General features: G+C 36.3%; 1 long non-coding RNA gene across 1 annotated transcript in view; it reads right to left on the bottom strand.

Moving 5' to 3' along the window:
* Positions 1–469: 469 nt before the first annotated feature.
* LOC103096986 (uncharacterized) overlaps positions 470–23242 on the bottom strand; it is a 58710-nt gene continuing 35937 nt past the window's right edge. Inside the window, exons 3-4 of the long non-coding RNA XR_008911401.1 lie at positions 8745–8790; positions 470–1394 (exon numbers count right to left, since the gene is read on the bottom strand). This is a non-coding gene — a long non-coding RNA (uncharacterized LOC103096986). The remainder of the gene's footprint in view (positions 1395–8744; positions 8791–23242) is intronic.

Raw genomic sequence — 23242 nt, 5'->3', positions numbered from 1 at the left:
GTAAATCAAATACAGCAGGTCTGTCACTACAGACTGAAGTGTCCAGCTGCCCAGTTAGCAGTTGCCTAACTTGGATTATTAGTGTATCTTCAGGACTGTAAAAGAAAGGGAAGATGCCAATTCAATTCTTGGTAATATTATCCAGCTGTTGCCAACAGAACTATAAGGATATGATGATAAATGTGGATTTGTTGGCTTCAAGGAAATAGAAGTCTAGTAATTTCCTTTGAACATCAGCTTCAGACATTCATCACCATTAGTGCCAAATGTTTCAGGATTTTTTTTTCTTTGAGACATGCGCTAAACAAAAAGCATCTGCAAAAATGAGACTACTCCTCAATTATAAAGCATCTACTTTGGTAGCTTTTTCTTCTAAGAGAGAGTTTTCAAGTTTTCTCCAATTGGAAAATACCTCAACGGCCATCTTGTTCAAACAGCTTTTAAAAACTAATTCTCACTATACATATAAAATAAAATATACATAAAATGATTGTTCAGTCTTTATTTGAATATGTCCAGTGACAAAGAATCAATGGTATGTTGGTAAAACCAGCACTGGGGGGGGGGGGGTGGAGAGAAAATCCATGTATGATGTAGTTTTGCATTTAATTATTAACATTTTTTCATCATTTTCTTAAGCCTAGGCAACTTTAAAAAATCAAACCCTGATTTGTAGTGTTTGCCTATTTCTGAGGTATAAATGCTCACTATGAAAATTTAACAATTTTTTTCTCTTGAGTTTGTTCAAAATGGTTCCACCACAATTCAAGGGAAAATTCATGTGCTGAACATGTAGATGTTTGTGTTCATCTGAGTTGTATAAATGTAATTTATAGGAAGCATTAATAGATATCTTTGGAACCCTGCTTATAGCAGGCTGAGATCCCCAAGCAAAGCTTGGGTCAAGAGACCCTCAAACAAGGCTCAAGTCCATAGAGCAGAATATCCCCAGTCACATTTCCCCTCCTATCTCTCCTCCACCAAGGGCATGTTTGTGTCCAATACCCCTAGAAACCACTAAAAGTGTAGATAACATAAACAAACTCTTATGTATGTATCATATAAATCAGGGAAACTCTATGTATGTAGAAAGTAATCTATGGAAATTCTCCCATCTCTCAGACTCTTGCAAAACATATATCTGATAAATCACTAATGTATGACAGGGTATACTGTGATCACTTAAGGTCTCTCTGTTAATCATTGCATTTTACTATGGATGTGGAAAGTGTGTGTCAAAGCTTCAGCTTGTTTTTCTCCCCCTATAAAAACTGAGATTACCCTCAATAAAATAGCCCTTGATTGCCATCAGCTTCTTTGATCCTCCCTCTTGATACTGCAGTATCTGTTTCATTCTTCTTACCACTGTCATTCTTCTTTTCACCTTTGAGGATCTGTGGAAATGAAAACTGAATCAAGCTCTGGACTTTCTGCCACTGAGTTGGAGCAAACAGTAGTTGGAATGTTAGAGTGAAATTGATGAACAGCAATGACAGTTGGTGGGGGGAGGGGACTTTGAGAGTGACAGTTGCTCTCAAAGGACATTCTTTCTTTCCTGGCCCTCAGACTAGAAGGAATGCCCTTTCTCCCTGTCTCAGGATAAAAGTACCTCTATTCCTGGATTTTCCCAAATCTGAGCTCTACCTTGATTCCTGTGATCATGACATCAAACAAAAGGATTTAAGGGAAGCAATTTGAACTATAAGGCTGGTCTTTAGGGGTGTCAGCCCAAAGGGAAAAGCCCAACCAGCTCTGAAGCTCCAGACTTTTTCTTTCTCTTGCTGTCTATTGCTAAGACTTTGAACTTGAGAAAACTAGCACAGAGTAGCATAGACAAGAATAAAAGAAAACCTCCACCATCCTGTGAGGCCTGGCCTAAGCTCAAAAGGTGAGAGAGATTCAAACCCAATCTAGGGAAATCCCGATTCCCTCTTCCATGATATCTTCCCAATCCAAACTTGTTATTAAATTCATCTTGAGTTAAATAACCTGCAGTCAGATACACTGTGGTACAACTGAATGTAATGGACTTCTCCATTAATGGCAATGCAGTGATCCTGAACAACTTGGAGGGATTTACGAGAAAGAACACCATCCACATTCAGAGGAAAAACTGTGGGAGTAGAAACATCAAAGATAAACAACTACTTGATTACATGGGTCGAGGGGGATATGACGGGGGATATAGACTTTAAATCAGGGGTACCCAAACTACGGCCCATGGGCCACATGCCTCTCCCTGAGGTCATTTATCTGGCCCCCACCACACTTCCAGAAGGGGCACCTCTTTCATTGGTGGTCAGTGAGAGGAGCACTATATGTGGCAGTGCCACAAAGCATGGCATCACTCATGTACAGTACTACTTCCAGAGACATAATCCTTTGCGTGGCTCCCTGTTCTGAGAGAAAATGAACAAGAATGAGGCACTGCACAAAGGATTAAGTGACTGCATAATGGAAGACGTCAGCATAGTGAGTGGCTGTCTGGGGGAGGGGATTCCACACTGTATATACTGCTGCCCAGTATAGTGATGGCAGTGATTGACCTGTGCAAGGTGTGACAGGCCCATCACAGCCAGTGCTGCAGCCTCCACTATCCCAGAAAGCAGTATACAGATTTGTTCATAGCTTTTTTAATAGTCTGACCCTCCAATAGTGTGAGGGACAGTGAACTGGCCCCCTGTGTAAAAAGTTTGGGAACCCCTGCTCTAAATGATCACCCTAGTTCCAATGTCAACAACATGGAAATATTCTGATCAAGAACACATGTAATACCCAGTGGAATTGCGTGTCAGCTATGGGTAGGGGTGAGGGGAAGGGAAGGAGGGAAAGAATATGATTCTTGTAACCAAGGAATAATGTTCTAAATTGACTAAATAAAAATTTAAAAATAAATAAATAAATAACCTGCACTCAGATAAAAGGACTGTCATTTCAGGGGAACATAAAGGCGACTGAACCTAAGGACAGTCATTCAATCATAAATGGTCCTTATTGGACCCCTGCCAAGTGACCTTGGTCAGGGGGAGGCTTTTCCCTCATGGAGGTCCATACTTACCTGCTCTGGGGTATCTTCAACATCAATCAATAGAGAAGACATCCCCACAGGCTATCATAGTTGGCCCATTTCTCAGGAACCCCATTTTTCAAAGATAGCCTCTCAACAGGGGGTATCTCCCTCCTTTTACCTCACCAGCATCCATATTCCCTCTATCCCTTCAACTCCTCCATTCCCTGTTACAAAAGCTTCCTTATCCCCTGTACTTCTTCAATCCCAACAATTTCTTTTAATTATTACAGATCCCAGGACATTAACTGTCCAGTTCCTGTTGCTGTCACCTGCCCACCCCTGTCCAAGAGAAATTGTGAATCATCCCTACAGGGGAATGGGAGAAAAAATTAGCTACTCTATTCTTCCATCTCTGAGAAGGGGGTACCAGACTAAAATTATAAATATATCTCCTTCCAAACATTGCAGGTCTGGAGGTATATGTCAGAATAAAGTTGTTTTCTTGACTGCTATACATTAAAGAGTAATGGATTACCCCAAGCTTACACCTACTGAGCTGGCTCCTTTCCCACCAAACACTGGTTATACAAAATATCATCAGAGTAAAAAGTAAATTAACCCATTTATCAAAGCAAATAGCAAACAGAAATCAGAGAATTTATACATAATAGAATATACTAGAAAATAAAACAAGAACAAATGAGTTCTTTAATTGGGAATTAGATTACGATCTCAATTTAGCCCCCCAAAAAGGCCCAAGCTCATCCAAAGGGAAATTGCCTAAAATTTCCAGTGAAACATTCTGGAAATCAGGAACATGTAAAGAAGCTGATTTCTTCTGCATAGCATGTTCAATCTTATCATGACTCTATTTGGGGTTTTCTTGGCAAAAATACTGAAGTGGTTTGGCATATCCTTTTCAACTCATTTTGTAGATGAAGAAACTGAGGCAAGCAGGGTTATGTAACTTGCCAAGGGTTGCACAGCTAATGTGTATCAAGGTAAGATTTGACCTCAAACTCTCCTAACTCCAGAACCAATGCTGCCTTATGTGTCTATTTCAACAGTTTCTGAAGTCTCTCTCATCACTTTCTCTCTCTCTCTCTCTCTCTCTCTCTCTCTCTCTCTCTCTCTCTCTCTCTCTCTCTCTCTCTCTCTCTCTCTCTCTCTCTATTTCTCTCTCTCTCTCTCTCTCTCTCTCTCTTTCTCATCTGAAAACATGTAAGTCTCAAAGAAGAAAGAAAAAGAAGGAGAGACAGCTCGGTAGCTTAGTACCCTGGAAAGGGAAGGTCCTGATTTCAAATTTGATCTCAGACACTAAATATGTGACCCCAGACAAGGCACTTAACTCTCGTCTAGGATCCAATATGCACCATTAATTCTAAGATAGAAGGTAAGGGTTTTTTTTTTTTAAAGAATGAAAAGGATGAATGTTTCTCCTCTGAAACTCTTGAACCATCTCTACTCTTTTTGCATTAGCCTCTACCACGAAGGAGAGCTCCATACTGAATGTCCCAATTTTAAATTTTTAGTTAAATTTTAAATTTTTAGATTGGCTAAAACTAGATTAGCTAAGATTAGCTGGATTGCTAGAGACCTGGGTTATATATTTAGACAACTTTAATCATTAGAAAGTTATCCCTAATATCAGACTTAAATTTAATGCTTTGTTATTTTCACCCATTTTCTCTAGTTCTGTTCTCTGGACCAAGCATAAAACTAATCCCTATCCCATGTTATAATCCTTTAAATGCAGCACATCCCTTAAAGCAGCTATCAGATTCCTTTTAGTCTTCTTTTTTCCAGGCTAATTATTTCTACATCCTTTAATTAACCTTTGTATGTTACAAACTTAAGGTATTTCACCATCTTCTTCAATCTCTTCTGATTACTCTTCAGATTATTAATATTCTTCCTAAAATGCAACACTCCAAAATGAACAAAGTACTCTATCAGCAGCCTGGGTAGGGCATAGTAGAATTGTCATTCCCTTAGTCCTATACACAATGTTTCTTTTAATGCAGTGTAAATTAGTATGACTTTTTTTAGCTGATATACCACACCATGAGCTCATGCTAAGCTTGAAGTCCACTCAAAAGACACTCAGGTCTTTTTTTTTCCCAACATGCAATTGCAAAGTTGATTCTTTCAACCTAAGTGTAAGATTTACATTTATCCCTGTTAAATTTTCTCTCAGATTCAAGCCAGTACAATATAATCCCTCTATGTCAGTTAGGTCTCTGAATTTATTGTCCAGTATGTGATATATTCCTTTATGGTAATCATAAACTTTTTATTTTTTGATTATCATTTGATGTCATATTATAATGAAGGACTCCATTATGGAGTCACTCAGGCTAAGTGGTCCTAATGCCTATTGAAACATATAGACAAAACAGAAAATTACATACTATTAACTCCCTTTTGGACAGATCAGTCTTGTAGCTTTTTGTTAGGATGAACTCTTGATCTGCATCATTCTTTCCTGCTCCCTTAGTCAATGTTAGATCCTCCCATCAGGTTGTGGTCCTCAAGTTTTGCATTGATAAGGAATTCCAAGAACTTTCCAACACATCTGGGTCTGATTAGTAAAGTTCCTTCCTACAAATGGCACTGATGATCTGTTCTCAACCAAGCCCATTTTAAGATATATAATCTTGCCACCTGAACCCCAATTTGAGTGTGTTCCCTCCTAACATATCTCTCACCCTTAAGCAGAGGTCAGTTTCATAGGGACAAAATTCTGTCTATTGATATTGTCAATATGCTTTAGTTCCCTATTTGCTACATTTCATAGCAATAAAACTCATGTTTGTATCATTTCCCTGGATACCAGTTTTCTAGAAATTCTCAAACCTAGATATTTGCTTAGATAGTAAATTCCTTATAGAAAGGGACTGTCTTTTGCCTCTTTTTGTGTCCCCAGCATTTAACTGACACAAAATAGGTATTTAATAAATGTTTACGAATTGATTGGATGTTTTAACCCAAGTTTTAAGAAGCCAAATAAAGCATCCTCCCAACTTGCATCATCTGTAGCTGGGATAGGGATACAATATGTGTCCATCATTGATAAAATTGTTTGAATCCCTGGAGGACACCACTGCATATATATTTCTAGGTTGACATCAAGACCCTAATGAATATTCTTTTGGTCTGGCCATTTAATGAGTTTCAACTGGGAAAATTATACCTCCACAGCAGCCTCCTTACCCTAAAAGATCATTTCACTCCTCTGGCCCCTTTCCTTTGATTAATTAGAGCCTCCAGGAACTTTCATTTAAAGAAAGTCGCTGGGTCAGCCAGTTTTCTTTACTCCTTGGGCTCCATTTCTTATTCTTCCTACCAGTGTCCCTTTGCTTTCTTCCTCCCATCTCCTTTTATGCCTTGTTTTTTCTGATTAGGATGTAAGCTGTACAAAGTATTTTCTTTCTTTTTGCTTGTGTTTTTATTCCTACCGCTCCCTTCAACATAATTCCTGGTGTTTAATAGATCCATTCTTAGTATTTCATTCATTTTATTAAATATCTCCCAAATATATGTAAAAAAATTTTAACTTTTTTTGTAATTTTGAGGTGCAAATTCTCTCTTTCCCACCCACTAAGAAGGCAAGCAATATATCAACTGTATATGAAAGCCATATAAAACATTTAATAAATACTTTTTTACTTTATTATTGGTTAGCTACAATCTCTCCATCTTATACTAGAGACTTAAATGAAAAGATTTGTAAAATTCTTTGAAAACATCTAGAGAAATCATATCTTCAGCATTATTCTGTTTTACCAGTATGGTAACCCTCTCTAAAAAAATTAGGTTTCTTCATAAAAACCTCTGACAAAGGTTTAATTACTCAAATTTATTAAGAACTAAATCAATTGTACAAAAAATCAAGCCATTCTCCAATTGACAAATGGGCAAGGGACATGAACAGGCAATTCTCAGCCAAAGAAATCAAAACTATTAATAAGCACATGAAAAAGTGCTCTACATCTCTTATAATCAGAGAGATGCAAATCAAAACAACTCTGAGGTATCATCTCACACCTAGCAGATTGGCTAACATGACAGCTATGCAAAGTAATGAATGCTGGAGGGGATGTGGCAAAGTGGGGACATTAATTCATTGCTGGTGGAGTTGTGAATTGATCCAACCATTCTGGAGGGCAATTTGGAACTATGTCCAAAGGGCGATAAAAGACTGTCTGCCCTTTGATCCAGCCATAGCACTGCTGGGCTTGTACCCCAAAGAGATAATGGACAAAAAGACTTGTACAAAAATATTCATAGCTGCGCTCTTTGTGGTGGCCAAAAATTGGAAAATGAGGGGATGCCCTTCAATTGGGGAATGGCTGAACAAATTGTGGTATATGTTGGTGATGGAATACTATTGTGCTCAAAGGAATAATAAAGTGGAGGAATTCCATGGAGACTGGAACAACCTCCAGGAAGTGATGCAGAGCGAAAGGAGCAGAACCAGGAAAACATTATACACAGAGACTGATACATTGTGGTACAATCGAAGGTGATGGACTTCTCCATTAGTATCAATGCAATTTCCCTGAACAATCTGCAGGGATCTAAAAAAAAAATACTACCCACAAGCAGAGGATAAACTGTGGGAGTAAAAACACCGCTGAAAAGCAACTGCTTGACTACAGGGTTGGAGGAGATAAGACTGAGGAGAGACTCTAAATGAACACTATAATGCAAATTCCAACAACAAGGAAATGGGTTCGAGTCAAGAACACATGTGATAACCAGTGGAATCATGCGTCGGCTATGGGAGAGGGAAAGGCGGGGGGGGGGGGGGGGGGGGAAGGGGAGGGGAGGAAAAGAAAACGATCTTTGTTTCCAGTGAATAATGTATGAAAACGACCAAATAAAATAATATTTATTAAAAAAAAATTAGGTTTATTTCCATGGGTTATTTTTATGATGCCACACTGGCTCTTGCAATCACTATTTCAATTTCTAGATGGTCATTAATCATCCCTTTACCAATACATGAATTGAAGTCTAGTTTAATGGCTTGAAATTTATAGGTTTCATTCTTTCATTCTTTTTATAAAACAATGAAGAAATTGTCCTTTCTCTAATACTCTAACTTTGTTCCTAAGCTCTAAATCTTCCTTCAAACTTCCTTTTTCTTCAACTCCATCTGAAGAATATCTCAGATTATTATCTGTCTTAAATATTTGTTTTATTAACATAAGTTGGGCATGTTAATATTCTAGAAATTCACTTCAGTCAAAATAATGGGGCTAAACTGTATAGTCATTTCAAAAGTCATCCTTTTCTCAAACCCCTGCTTCTTCAGGTCCTCCCTATATCCCATTTAATGCTGAGAATAAACAATTCTCTCAACATCCGAGCTCTTCTTTCTCAAACCATAATTAGAAGAGACACTGACTAAATGTTTATTTGCTAAAGGGTTTCCATGTCTATATTCAAAGCAACTAATTCAAGAAAAACAAATAATTAAACAAACTCTTCTTTATTAAGAATGCAGAGCTGTGGTGAAAGTTCAAATCTCACCATTACTCAAAACTCTTCTACTTCTTTAACTTTAAGCTCCAAAAAAAAAATCCTCTTTGTAATCATAATCTCATCCTCTCTGTTAATATTAAAGTTCTCTAGAGGCTATATATTAATTTATAATTATTTATTAAATAGTGAAAGTGGGATGGAGAGAGAAAAAGTACACAATCACACCACCAGTCACATAACTAACCTGAACTCGCAGCTCACTGAATGTCCCCATTCACTCCTGCTGATTCCTAGGAAAGAGAACAGAAACTTTGTTGTTCCATAAGTTATCATTCTGGTGATACCACTTTTTTGTGGATCTCCCTGGATGAACAGACTTGATCTCAGTATAGGTCAGAAGGTAGTCTTCTGGATACTAGGAACCATGTGGGACAAGAAGCCAGGAAGCCATCAGGCATCCTCCTTATACAGATAAACCTCAGGCCTTGTTCTTAACCCAATCAAAGGGTATAGAGTGAAATCAAAATTGATTTTCAAAACTGTCCTTGTAAAAATGGAAAAGGGATACAGATTTACATTAAATTCATATACTATTTCACTCCTAAACCTACTTTTATCCTTAGCATCCTTCAGGTCCTTCTATTCCTCCTTTTTCTCACTGTCTAATTAATTTTCTGACCTCACTTTTCTTCTTTCTCATTCAACCAAATATGGTTAACCAGTTTGCTTTACCCTTTCTTCTATCCTAGGATTCTCTGTTTCCTTAACCCTTCAACCATTTTCATCATCATCATGGTAATGAAACACCATCTACGTTCCTCATGCTTACACTTAAAGTACTGAACACTGATGGATATAGTAACATAAATACACCACTAAGTCTTATACAATTCTTATTATTTTTTTTCTTAACCTGGACACCAGAAAAGTTTTTCCATAGCAGAACACAAAAGGAAATTCCCCATTTATCTTTGTGTCACACTTCTTGTTCTTTTTGAAGCTATACATAATGTAAGATAATTTTTAGTCTTTTGACTTAAAATCTAAATAAGTGGTCACCATGGGAAATTCCTAAAGTGAATATGAAATATTGAAACATGAAACATTTCATGTGAAATATAAAAATTTGAAATTTAAAATTTGATATGAATATGAAAATACCCATCAGCTGGGGAATTTATAGAGATTTTAATTAATAAAGAGAGAAGGAATTAAGGGAAGGAGAGAGAGAGTCAGAGAGAGAGACAGAGAAAGAGAGAGAGAGAGAGAAAGTTAATTTAAACTGCTCTGGCTCAGGCTGAGCCAAGCAGTAGTTAAAGGACTAGGCCAAAGTGGCCTCCCTGAACCTAAGGGAAAGAGGAGTCAGTCTTATAACTAACTATGAGACCTTCTCCAAGTGGGTTCCAGTTCTCCACTGAAAACTATTTCCTGAACTGAGTTCAGAAGAATTCTCCGAGCTGAATTGTTCAACTGACTTTTTACCCCTTCCTTTTGAAGAAATTTTCTCTTATGTCACTTCCCCTAAATTTTCATGTCTACCAATCACAGTAGTTCCAGGACTACCCATTCTTAGTTCTCATCTTCTTTGGTTCTCACCTTCTCTGGTTAGATTATATCTTCTGAGTACTTCACACCTCTTTGTTAAACTTGCCTTTTGTAATTTACTTGACCTTTTTGTGATTAATTTAATTTAATTTAATCATTACAGGTACTTAACACCTTTTTTGTATTAGATCTAAAAATAGACCTATCTTAAGGCTAGCTTTACTATAAGGTATGAGTTAGGGACTTTCATTGTTCAATCAGAAGTTTACAACTTTATCTTCCCCTAAGGTACTGTCTGAGTAGGGTGGAATAATTTCCAAGTTCCCAATACATTCCTGATTCTTATTAGACCAATTATGTCCATTGTTACAATAAGGGAATAGATAAATCAAATCTTCTAAGGTATAGTCTGAGTAGTTTTTAAGATTCACAATAATAAATTTCAAATGTTTTTTTTTCAGAAGTCTTACTCATCCCTATTTCCTTCCTTCCTTCTTTTCTCCATCATATACTTTTAAAAAATAGTTCAATGGTCATATTTCTTTGCATCACCATTGCTAATACCCCCTTTTCCTCCACTCCTAATTAGGATTTAAGAAAGGAAAGAGACAGAGAAAAGAAAAAAAGCAAGGAAGTGTTAATGTTAAATGAAAACTCCGCTCCTTAGACAGATAGAGAGAAAAAACCCATTTCTAACTAGCCATGTAGGTGCTTCTCCACATGGCTCTCTCCTCCACCTTCCTTTCACCACCAAGTCCAAGGGAATAGAGAGAGACCACTTCCTGGACCTCCCTCTTTTATATCTTCTCCTTTGCCCCCAGATCTTAATCTGATCCTTTCCAGGTCTAGATCACCATCTCATAACCCACACTGAAGTGTACTCACATGATGTTGTGCTAGTAGTACCAGGACACAAGTAGAACCTCAGTATGTCAACCTGGGAGTGGGGTTCCCTTCAGAAGGAAGGGAGGGAGTAAGGGGCCAAAGGAAGAAGGGATAGAGATATGGAGAGATGGAGGGATGGAGGAAGGGTGGGAAGAACAATATTCAAACAAAAAAATGGCTACATGTTCACAATTGTAGGTCTATTTCTTCATATTGATCATCATCTGAATGTCAGAACTGAATAGCATACTTCCTCATATTACTTTATAGGTCCTCTAGGGACATGGTTGATCATTGCATTGATTGTAGTTTAGTCTTTCATCTTGCTTTTCCTGTTCTTAGATTTTTTTGCTTTCATTTCATTTCACTTTATTATGTATTATTCATATTACCCACAATTCTCTGAAATAATCTTTTTGACATTCCTAATAGTGTGATAATATTCTTCACATTCATATGCCACCATTTGTTCAATAATTCCCCAGTTGTCTAAGATACAATCTAAGGCACTCCTTAGATTCTAGTTCTTTGCTTTTTCTTTTTTGTCTTTTTTAATTCTCCTTTTAAGATCAAGAAGTTTATTTTGCTTGAAACTTCCCCTTCTCTGATATTATCCTCCCCTCTTAATTGCCTTGTTTACCTGTTGTGGTTGACACATTTCTATAGGAAACCAAATTGCATACATATTTCAGTCCTTTGTCCATTTCAGGTAAGAAAAAAATTAAGCAGATGCCCCACTACTCCTTTATGTTTGTATTTTCTTGTTCTCATGTGTATGCATTATGAAAAACAAGTTCTACTCCCTTCATTTTTTCCATTCTATACAAATGTATTCTTTTTACCCTTTTTTACCTTTCTTCTCTTCTGAAATATGTATATTATTATTTCAGACCTTGAAAACAGAACCAATCCAATCACTTCCAGGATTCCTAGGTGGTTTTTTCCTAATATTACTCTCTCAATATCTTTTGAAGATATGAAGAATATGAAGGGACACATATTTCTTCTCCCTTTTTGAAAATGCTAACAGTATGTCATCATATAGCTACTTCTGATTTCATAATTGAATTTGCCTTTCTAGATTTCTCTTGACTCATGTTTATATTTATTTTTTCTGGATGAATGAATTCTTTTTTTTTATTTTATTTATTTTAAACATTTTTAAATTTTTAAATTTCAAATTCTTTCCCTAATCCCACCCCTAGAGAAAAGGCAAGCAATATGATATAAATTATACATGGGAAATCATGCAAAACATATTTCCATATTAGCCATATTTTTAAAAGCAAGAAAATTATTATAAACAACATATTGTTAGATTCTGGTTTCTAATCCATTCTGATTTCTGCTACAATTTTATGAATGAGCTCATCTCATTCACATTCACACTTAATAACTACTGTTTATTTCCCTCCATTCCGTTTTCTTCAGTTTCTTTTTATCCTGTCCCTTTTCAAAAAAGTCAATTTAGCTTCTAACCACTGTTTTCTTTAATCTCTCCTCCCTATTATCATACCCCTTTCTCTTACTCCCTTCCTCTCTGATGTCTCTATTCAGTAAGTTAAATTCCTATACAAAGTTGGGGGGGGGGGTATTCTTCCTTCTTTGAGTCAATTTTGATGGACATTCAAGAATTGACGACCACCATCCCCCATTTTCCCCTCCACTGTAAAAATTCTTCCTTATGTGACTTTTACATGAGAAAATTTCCCCATTCTACCTCTCCCTTCCCCCTTAGCCTAGTACATCCCTCTTTCTCACCCCTTAATTTTTTGGAGAGGGACAGAGGACATTCCAATATAATCAACTAATATCCATGCCCTTTGTCTTTGTAAACTCTTTTTAACTGCCCTAATAAAGATAAAATTCTTAGGAGTTACAGATATCATCTTTCCATATGAGAATGTAAACAGTTTAACTTTATTGAGACCCTTATGATTGCTCTTTCATGTTAAACTTTTTATGCTTCTCTTAAGTATTTGTTTGAATAGCAAATTTTGAGTCATTTCTGGTCTTTTCATCATGAATGCTTGAAAGTCTCATATTTTAATAAATAAAAAAATTTCCCCTGAAGTACTATGCTTTCAGTTTTACTGGATAGGTTATTCTTGGTGGTAGTTCCAGCTTTTTTCCTACTGGAATGTCATATAATAAGCCCTTTGCTCCTTTACCATGGAAGTCCTAAATCTTTTGTGATACTGACTGTGGATCCACAATATCTGAATTGTTTCTTTATATATTCTTGCAATATTTTCTCCTTACCTTAGGAGCTCTGGAATTTGCCTATAAAATTCCAGGGGCAGGGGGTTCATTTTGGGATATCTTTAAGAAGGTGATGCATGGATTCTTTCAATTTCTATTTAAACCCTTTAGATCTAAGATCAGTTTTCTCTGATAATTTCTTGAAGTATTCTATCTAGAGTGCTTTTTATAATGATTTTCAGATAGTGATTCTTAAATTATCTCTTTGATTTATTTTCCAGTCAGTTGTTTTTCCAGTGAGATATTTCACTTTTTTATTTTTCATTTTTGGACTTATTTCGTTTCTTGAAGTCTTATGAAGTCATTAGCTTCTACTTGCCAATTTTAATTTTAAGGAAATATTTTCTTCAGTAAGTTTTGACATGTTTTTGTTTTCTATTTAGCTTATTCTGCTCTTTAAAAAAATTCTTTTCTTTAGTGAATTTTTGTACCTCCTTTACCTTTGGGCCAATTCTGTTTTTAAACTGTTATCTTTTATGTGTGCTTCTTTAACCAAGTGGTTAGTTCTCTTTTCGTAATTTTCTTGCATCACTCTCATTTCTTTCCCAAGTTTTTTTTCTATCCTTTTACCTCTTTATTTAAAATAGTTATTAATTTAATATTAATTTAAAATTGGTATTGTTTAATTTCCAATTAATTTTTTATTTATCTCTCCATGTACCCTTATTAATTATTATTTCTATTGCACTATGATCTGAAAAGTTTGCATTTATTATTTCTGCTCCTTTGCACTTGTTTGCAATGTTTTTATGCCCTAGTACATGGTCAATCTTTGTGAATGTACCATGTATTGCTGAAAAAAAGGTATATTCCTTTTGGTCCCTATTTATTTTTCTCCATATATCTACTAACTCTAATTTTTCTAAGATTTCATTCACATCTCTTGCTTCTTTCTTGTTTATTTTTTGGTTTAATTTATCTAGATCTGATAGAGGAAGGTTCAGGTCTCCCATTACTATAGTTTTACCATCTATTTCATCCTTGAGCTCCACTAGTTTCTCCTTTAGAAATCTGGATGTTATACCATTTAGTGTATACATGTTGAGTACTGATATTTCCTCATTGTCTATACTGCCTTTTATCAGATGTAATTACCTTTCCTATCTCTTTTAACTAGATCTATTTTTACTTTGACTTTGTCAGATATCATGATTGGGACTCCTGCCTTTTTTTTTCCATTGATGCCCAATAGATTTTGCCTCATCCACTTACCTTTTCCCTGTGTGTGTCTCCCTTCCTCATGGGTGTTTCTTGTTGACAACATATGATAAGATTTTGGTTTCTAATCTACTCTGCTATTCACTTGTGTTTTATGGGTGAGTTCATTTCATTCAAATTTAGAATTATGATTACCAGTTATGTATTTCCCAACATTTTGATTTCTACTCCTAGTCCTGCACTTTCTTCTTTCACCATTTCCTCTATGCCAGTGTTTTGTTTTTAACCAGTCCCCCTATTTCCCACTCTTATTTTGCTTCCCTTCCCCCCTCCCTTCTTATTCCCCTCTTATTTTTCTTTAGAGACTTTTTACTCTACCCCACACACTCTCCCTCCCTTGTATTACTTCTCTCCCACCAGTTCATTTGTTATCCTTCTGCTCCCCTATAGGGCATGAATCAATTCTCTGCATGGAGCTGATTGTTATACCCCCCTTTGAGTCAATTTCAATGCATGTATGAATTAAGTATTTCCTGTCTCCAACCTCTTTACTCTTCCAATATATTGGTGTTCTCCCCCACTCCTGCCTTGCGCTTCTTTATGACATATAAATTTACCCCATTTTGTCTCTTTTCCCATTTCTCTTAGTAGTAACCTCTTTTTATTACCTCTAGTTTTATATACATACATATATATATATATATATATATATATATATATATGCATTTCATCCTATACAGTTTGTCACTGTTCTCTCTAAGTATAATTCATCTAGCTACCCAGGTGATAATAACAATTTTTAAAAGTTACCAAAATCCTCTTTTCTTATAGGGACACAGATCATTTCAACTTATTGAGTCACTTAAAAAAATTTTTTTGGGTTTTTTGTTTTGTTTTGTTTTGTTTCCTCTTTCTTAATTATCTTTTGGTGATTCTCTTGAGTTCTGTGTTTGGGCATCAAATTTTCTGTTCAAGTCCAGTCTTTTCTTTATGAATGTTTTGAAGTATTCTATTTTATTAAATAATCATACTTTCCCCTGCAAGAATATAGTCAGTTTTTCTGTGTAGTTGATTCTTGGTTGTAGACCTAGTTCCCTTGCTTTCTGGAATATCATATTCAAAGCCTTTAGGACCTTCAGTGTAGATGCAGCTAGATCCTGTGTTGTCCTAACTATGGTTTCATGATATCTAAATGACTTCTTCTTAGCAGCTTTTAATATTTTTTCCTTAGTCTGGTAGTTCTTGAATTTGGCTATAACATTCCTGGGTATTGTCAATTGAGGATTAAATACAGGAGGTGATCTGTGGATTCTTTCAACCTCCACTTTTCCTGCTTGCTCCAGAATGTTGGTGCAGTTTTCTTGGATAATTTCCTGTAGAATGATGTCAAGGCTTTTCCTTTTTGTCATGATCTTCCAGCAATCCAATGATTCTTAAGTTGTCTCTCCTGGACTTGTTTTCTCAGTCTTCCATTTTGTGGATGAGGTATTTCATATTCTCCTCAATTTTTTCATTCTTTTGATTTTGTTTTATGGCTTCCTACTACCTTGTGAAGTCATTTGCTTCTAGTTGTTGGATTCTAGTTTTTAAGGACTGAATTTCATCCCTGGCTTTTTGGTCATCCTTATCCTTTGGATCTGAAATTCTTCAGAGGTCATCTTTCATATTCTTTGCCTCATCTTTCATCTCCTTTGCCTCATTTTCAAGGTGGTTAATTTTGGCTTTCAAGACACTACTTTCTGTTTCCAGATGACTTATTTTGCTTTTTAAGTTCTTTACCAGTTGTCTTCAGCCTCTCAATTGTTTTTTGAATTGTATTGTGAGTTCTTCCAAAGACTGTGTCCAGTTCACTGGAGTTTCTTTGTTTTTGCTTGATGTTCCTTGGTCTTCCTCTGTTCCATTTGCTCTTTGTTCATTTCCTGGATAGAAGCTGTCAATTGTAATTTCTTTTTTTTCTTTTTCTGTTGTTTACTCATGTTTTTCCCCCTTCTTCCACCCTCCCCCCCCCCCCAGTAATTGCCTTTAGTCTTACTCCTCTCATTATGTGCTGGACCTGTGGGTTTGGGCTGTTCTGTACTTAAGAGGCTTCATCTCTGCTCTGCCGATTGATCAGGTTAGACTGGTGTTATTAATGAGCCTGAGGTCAGATCTTCCCCAGCTCACAGCAGCAGCTGAAAAAGAGCTGGGCTTCTCCCCCTCCACTCTGCCCCTGTTATCAAGGTTATGTAACAGTTAAATTTTAGGGGAGACTGAGGCAGGTAGAAATTAGTTTCTCTCTACAAGGAGTATTATATTTTTAGAGGTTTATTAAAAGTTAAGTATTAAAAGAAATACAGGATAAGGAAAACGTGCCTAGGCCAGGGAGGCCTAGACAAGACCTCACCTACACTATGGAAAGAGCCACATCTACCCCAAAACAGAAGTCCAAAAGACCCACAAAAGCCTTTACAATCAACTTAAATCCTTCCTCGATATCGGCCCACCTCAGAATTGTGTGAGATTACAAGGCATTCTGGGGAAGTGGAGCAAAGGCTTGTGGGGATTGAAGTCCTAGATTCCAATCCATTTTTACAGTTATAGCCTGTAATAGTAACTAAGACCCAGAAAAGTTAAGTCACTTGCCAAAGATTGCACAGCTAAAAAATATATGAATTGGAATTCAAATCCAGGTCCTACAGATTCTAAATCTTATATTAGGTTGTGTTTATATTTTTTTCTTTTATGAAGTTAAATTTCATAAACTATAGGCAATAGTAGAAAAGCTTGAAAACTAGATTTAGAATAGATAGGTAAATACATGAACAGAGTTGATTATAGAATAAAATGCCTAATATATCATTAATGATCAAACTATTTCCACAAATTAGGCTAAAAATTCTTTTAATTTCAAGCTTTTTGTTCTCAGGATGAGTGGGATACCCTTTCTTTGTCTGGAGAAAAATATCAAAGATGTCGCATGTGACCCAGAAAAAATTATAGTGGAATCTGGGATTCTATGGCACAGACAAGAATAATGGCTTCTTAGAATATCTCCTAACTTTATGATTTTCAATGTTCATACTTATAATCTATATTCTTGGAAATATTACTCATCAAATTTGGGGTGAAAACATGATGTATCACCAATCTAATTCACAAAATCCTAGATGAAAAGGAAAACTTGAAAATCTTTTAAAATAACTTTTATGAAACTCAATAATCCAATTTTTATTTATACTATTTTTTATATTTTATATTCTATTATATTTATATTCTAAAATATTATATATTTATTCTAAAATGTTTTATATTTATATTGTAGATATATGTTTATATATTATATTTATATTCTAATTTATATTCTATAATATTTATATAATAATTTATATTCTAATTATACTATATTTTTATATTCTATAAAAGGTAGCTCATGAGTACTTAGTCAACATAAAAATCCCAATGTTCTCACTTTTAGTTCATGGTCAAAAAAATTTTTAAATAAACAATATACATATGCTTACTTAAATTATAGTCTCATGAAAAAGGCACTTCTTTTCTTAGCTTTATAGATGGCACATATCTTCTATGACATTTTTATGATATACAAAAGAAATCATAGATTTAAGTTTGACTATAAGGAGATAAAAAGTAAAATCATTTTTCCCAAGATGTTTGTTAAAAAATAGTGATAATAATAGAAGGGGGGGTCAGGGGACAGGGAGCAATAGCTTATGCAGGGGAGTAGGATTTTCGCATTAAGTCCTCTTTCCCCTCCATTTTACAGCTTCCACAAGAGTAGGCTCTGTTCCTGATCATGTCTACCTCGAGACACATTGTCTGCACACTCAGAGTTGATTTAGCTTTCTGTTCGTTCTTCAGAAGACTGATGATGCTTATTCCAACAGCTCTCAAATGTACTCTTCATCTAGTAGACACGGAGCAGTGCTCACAAGACCCCCCTGTTGACTTTCATTTCTGTGGAACAGTGCCTTCCCTTCCACTTAATGAGTATCCCAGATGTACAGAATAATAGAAGTAAGAGAGGAAGACATTTTAGATTTTCTACAGTCCAAGCTACGTTGGCACAACAATTAAAGGCTCTAACTGATAGTTAAATCATCATTTCTGGCCAGGAAAGGGAAACTAAAAAAAAATTCAGAGGCAATGTAAGAATACCCTTTATTCCTCATTAACTCCTGTGCCTAAATCATGGGATTTAGGGCTAGAAGAAATCCTAATGATCATCTAGCTCCCTCCCCACACTTTAGAGAAAGGTAACTAAAACCCCAAAAGGTCAAGTGACTTGTCTAAGATCAGTTCTTCTAGCCCTAGCATTAGACAGACAGTAGATGGAGAATATAGACTTACTATAATGATTTGCATACAAAGAATTAAAATATTAGAGAACTTTTAGATAAATGAATAAGGAGATATGGACATCAGAACTATTCTGTAAATATGAATCAATGTAATTCACCTGATTATAGACTGATGATGAGATTTGAGATACTAATCTAGTAATGGGCAAGCCTGAGGCTAATAACCTTGTTAGTTTAGGTTTGTTGCTGATATAAGATTAAACCTGTATAGGTCACTCAACAGTTAACAAAAAGAGATTTACATAGCCATGTTCATTTGGTTTTCACAATAACTCTAGGAAGTTGGTGCCATTATTATCCCATTTTATAGTTGAAGAAACTAAGGCAGAGATTTAGGGATTTGCCCAAGACCACACAGTTAGTAAATATTTGAGGTCAAATTTGAACTCAGGTCTGTCCAATGATCAATCCACTGTATCATTCAGTTTTTTACTGGGAAGAGAAGATATATCCTAATGTCATCATTATCTTCTGCTGAGATGAATAATAAGAAAAAATAAGAAAGAAGACAAAAATAATTCTCTTCATTGCCACTTGTTACTGAGAATTAAAGAAATCTTTTAAAGAAACATATTTGGAGTTTTTGTTGATTTTAATATAAAAGTCATTCATTGTCTTTTCTTAACAGAGCATTACACTGCTTCATTTGAAGGCATCTACTAAGTCTGAATCTGGAAGTGATACACACTGTAAGTTGCCATGAAGAAGTAAGTCCAGCTGAGCAGAACTTGGAAGCAAAGAAAAAAAGAAAAAGAAGCATTCACTGGATTGACTAGTCCTGCTGAGACATCATGCATAAATGAAGTATTAGTCAAGAACAGAGTGGATAAGCTAAATATATATATATATATATATATATATATATATATATATATATATATATATATATATATATATAATATGGTATAGAAACACAATCATGTTTATAGCTGGGTCTCATCCCAAGGTAAGAATGGAAGTCTCAAGCTCCATTCAAATCAAAAGAAAAAATTTTATTTGAAGATGTGGTTTTTTTGGTGTTATAATAACCTAATAGCTGGTGGAATAGTCTGGGACCAAATCAGGTAGCCTTAGCACTGAAGGATAAGCCTAGGAGCTAGTAGAGTAGCCTCTTTGAAGCTGATTGTATGGGATAGCAGCTCTGCTATAGAGTGGCAGCTTCCACCAAGGAGTAGTGGCTTCCAAACTCTGTGGGTTGGCATATTTATTGGGGTTTGGTAGCTTGGCATCTCCTGTTCCAAACTCAGGTGTGGAGGCATGTTTGAGGGTTTCTTGTCATAGGTAATAAGGAGTACATGCAAGACTGGGGAATTCTGAAAAGCCAGAGTCCCCAGTGTGCAGGTTACATGTTCCCCCATTGTCCATCTTGTCATCATTTGCCAATGTGGGAGAGGTCTTGCTGCCTTTATAGAATGAGAACATGGGGTTGGGGGTGGGGGGGAGTGTATGCAGTTCAGTGGAAGACCACTATAGGTAATTAATTATTCATTTCTAAGAATAATTAATAAAACAGATTAGACACAAAGCTGATGGCCAGTATAGAATATTACAGATCCAGTTCACAGAGTGGGCAATTGGTCAATCTGCAATTTGTGCTTGACTAAATTTTAAAACTAGCAGTTTTGCAGTTGATGTTTAACCATCTAGTAAGAACTAACCAGCTAGTAAGAAATACAAGATTTCAGAGATGAGGGTCCTGTTCCTGTTACAACCTCTCACTGCCCACTGTCAGCCACATCAAATACAGAAGCTGAACTCATCCTGGAATTTTTATGGATAATTTCTGAGACACAAAGACACCAAAACCTATAGTTCCAGATTCATGAGTTGTCCTGGACATATGCACTTCTGATTTTTGTGTTTTGTTGATTTGGAATTTTGGAAATTCCTATTCTCCTCATAGACACTGTGTGCATTAGCAGAAGAATGAGGTTGAGGTTATAGGTGGCATTTTATGTAAATATAATGTTTTGGCTTTTCATTTTCAATAAATGTTTTGGTTAAGCTTAAGTGAGTATTAGTGGATGATTTGTTAAGGGAAAAAATGCTAAGAAGAGTTCTGCATTGGTAAGGATAGTCACCTATAGGGTTACCACTAGGGTTAAAGCCATATGAAGACTCCCCTTAGATGCACAACTGATGTGCCAAAGTGAATGTAGATGTGTAAAAATTTAACAATAGCCTTTTTTGAAAACCTTTGGATTTTAAATAAAAATATCTTACTTTTGAACCTCACTCTGAGGCAATGGGTGGTGTCCTCTCTACAATACTGGGAGACACAACAGCCAGAAGACTTGCTTGGATCCAGACTGAGGTGGCAGTCTGTCAAGTTAGAGGGGCATCACAGAGAGCATTAAGTGGAATAGGAGTAGGAACTAGCTCTCTTTTGCCTCAGAATTAGACAGAGGCAATGGGTAGGAGAGTGCTAGTATGCCCATGGTCTGTCTTCACAGTTGTCTTGGGGAAGGCACCTAAGAGAGGGCCAGCATGGTCGAGCTGATTTGGGACCAGCTAGGGGAGTATCAGTGCTCCTGAGGTCTGGCCGTGAAGCTAGTACAGTCAGCTCAGGAAGAAGGCTGGTATGGGAATTGCCTGCTACATGTGACTGGTACCTTCTCTGACCCGCTTTTTGTTACTTAATAATTATACATTAAGATAGTCTCCAGAGAATTTTAATCTTAACAGATTGGATGAGCAAGTCAGCTCCAGCCAAATGAGAGAGATCCTAGGGTTAGTGCCATGTGTTGACTGCCCTGAAATGAGGAGGGAGTGAATTCCAGGCATGGGGGCATAGCTTCTAAAAATTGCATTTAGGTTGGAGATAGAATGTTCAAGGAGAAACTAAATGTTTAATTTAACTAGACAGTGGAAAGTGAGAAACAAAGAACTGTGAAATTAGTCCAGAAATGTGGAAGTCCTTGATTATCATATTTAGAAGTTTGTATTTTTTCCCTAACATCAGTAGGGAATCACTAAAGGTTTGGGCAGGAAAATGATACAATCAGACTTATGGCTTAGGAAGTATAGTGAGCAAAAGAGGAGTCCCACATGTATTGTGAGACCTGTCTTTGTGTATGGCTCAGAAAAGCCAAAATAGATCTCTCTCACCTCACCTCCCCCTAACCTTCTCCAAAGGAGACTTTCATTCCTGCCAAGAGGGGAAGCAGGAGGTTGGGGCCAGAAACTATCATTCTACTTCCCTCAGAGAGAAGGGGTTCTGGGCTAGAAATAAATCTATCTGTTCACTTAAATATTGTTTGTCTAGGAGTTACTATTGGGTTCCATCTAAATTCTGATTGAATTATACAACGTTCAACTGTGAAAACTTGGCTATTCTCTGCAATGCAAAGGTCTGGGACAGTCCTAAAAGACATGACAGGGAAAGCTATTCACCTCCAAAAAAAAGAACTATTGGAGTCAGATGGATGCAGATCAAAGCATACTCTCTTTCACATCAATGTATTTATGGTTTTATCTTAGGTTTGGATTTTATATGATTGTGCTCTTACAACAATGACCAATATGGAAGTGTGTTTTCCATGGTAATGAAAAAACAAAAAAAAATAAAGTAAAAAATAAATTCGGATAGGTTTGCCATTTGGAGGGTGAGGGAACCCAAGCTCTATATCAAAGGACTGGCCCATTTCTCACCTTATACCAGTTCCACAATACATTGCAGAAAAATCCATTTATCTAAATCACAGCAAAACAGAAATCAGAGAAGGTATACATAAGAGAATATATATCACACAATACAGAGTGAAGGAGCTCTCATTGGGAATAAGGTAATTCAGCTCAGCCAAGAAAGAAGGTCTTGGATCTCACCCAAGGGGAAACTCCCTGAAGTTTCTAGAGTAGCAGTCTAGGGACAGGGCCATGATGGAAACTGCCAGCTCCTCTCACGTCTTCCCAGAATTTTTTCCTTCAGCAACCAGAAGTGGGATTGGCCTATTTCATTTTCTCTCACAGTTCTGGAAGCCAGGAACTCCTGAAAAAGACTTGAAACTTACTTAGTTTTAAGGGGGGGTACTGCTGAGAATTGAAGCTCTCTTTCTCTCAAAAACTCTGACTTACCCCTCAAGTACACCAAGGATTTCATCTCCTCCAATAAGGAGTAAGTCTCATGACGAAGAGCTTTGAGACGGGCTACAGGAGATTAATATCACCATGCAAGGGGAGAGGAGGGTTATGATGTGGAAACTGGGGGAAAATTCTAATATGACGCTGAGATTGAAGGCCTAAGTGTCTTAGATGATGATGGTGTATTCAACAAAAGTAGTAAGTTTGGAGATTTGTTGAGGGAAGAGTATGAGTTCTTTGTTGGATATGATGAGTTTGAGATGTCAATGGAGATCTTTGAGCTGACAACTGGCTACAAGGATGCATGTAAGGCTTAACTGACTCAGAAACAGCACTTTCTCCATACTAACTACTGGCTTGTTGTATCACAGTTAAAATTCCTGATTCTCTGTCCTTTACTTATTATTCCTTGTTTTTTAACTTCATAAAATACACCAATTTCAGTGGTCCAGAC

This window comes from Monodelphis domestica, chromosome 4 (assembly GCF_027887165.1).
Source record: "Monodelphis domestica isolate mMonDom1 chromosome 4, mMonDom1.pri, whole genome shotgun sequence".
NCBI lineage: Eukaryota > Metazoa > Chordata > Mammalia > Didelphimorphia > Didelphidae > Monodelphis > Monodelphis domestica.
The sequence above is the reverse complement of the archived record's forward strand: the minus strand, read 5'-3'. Positions and strand labels throughout refer to the sequence as shown.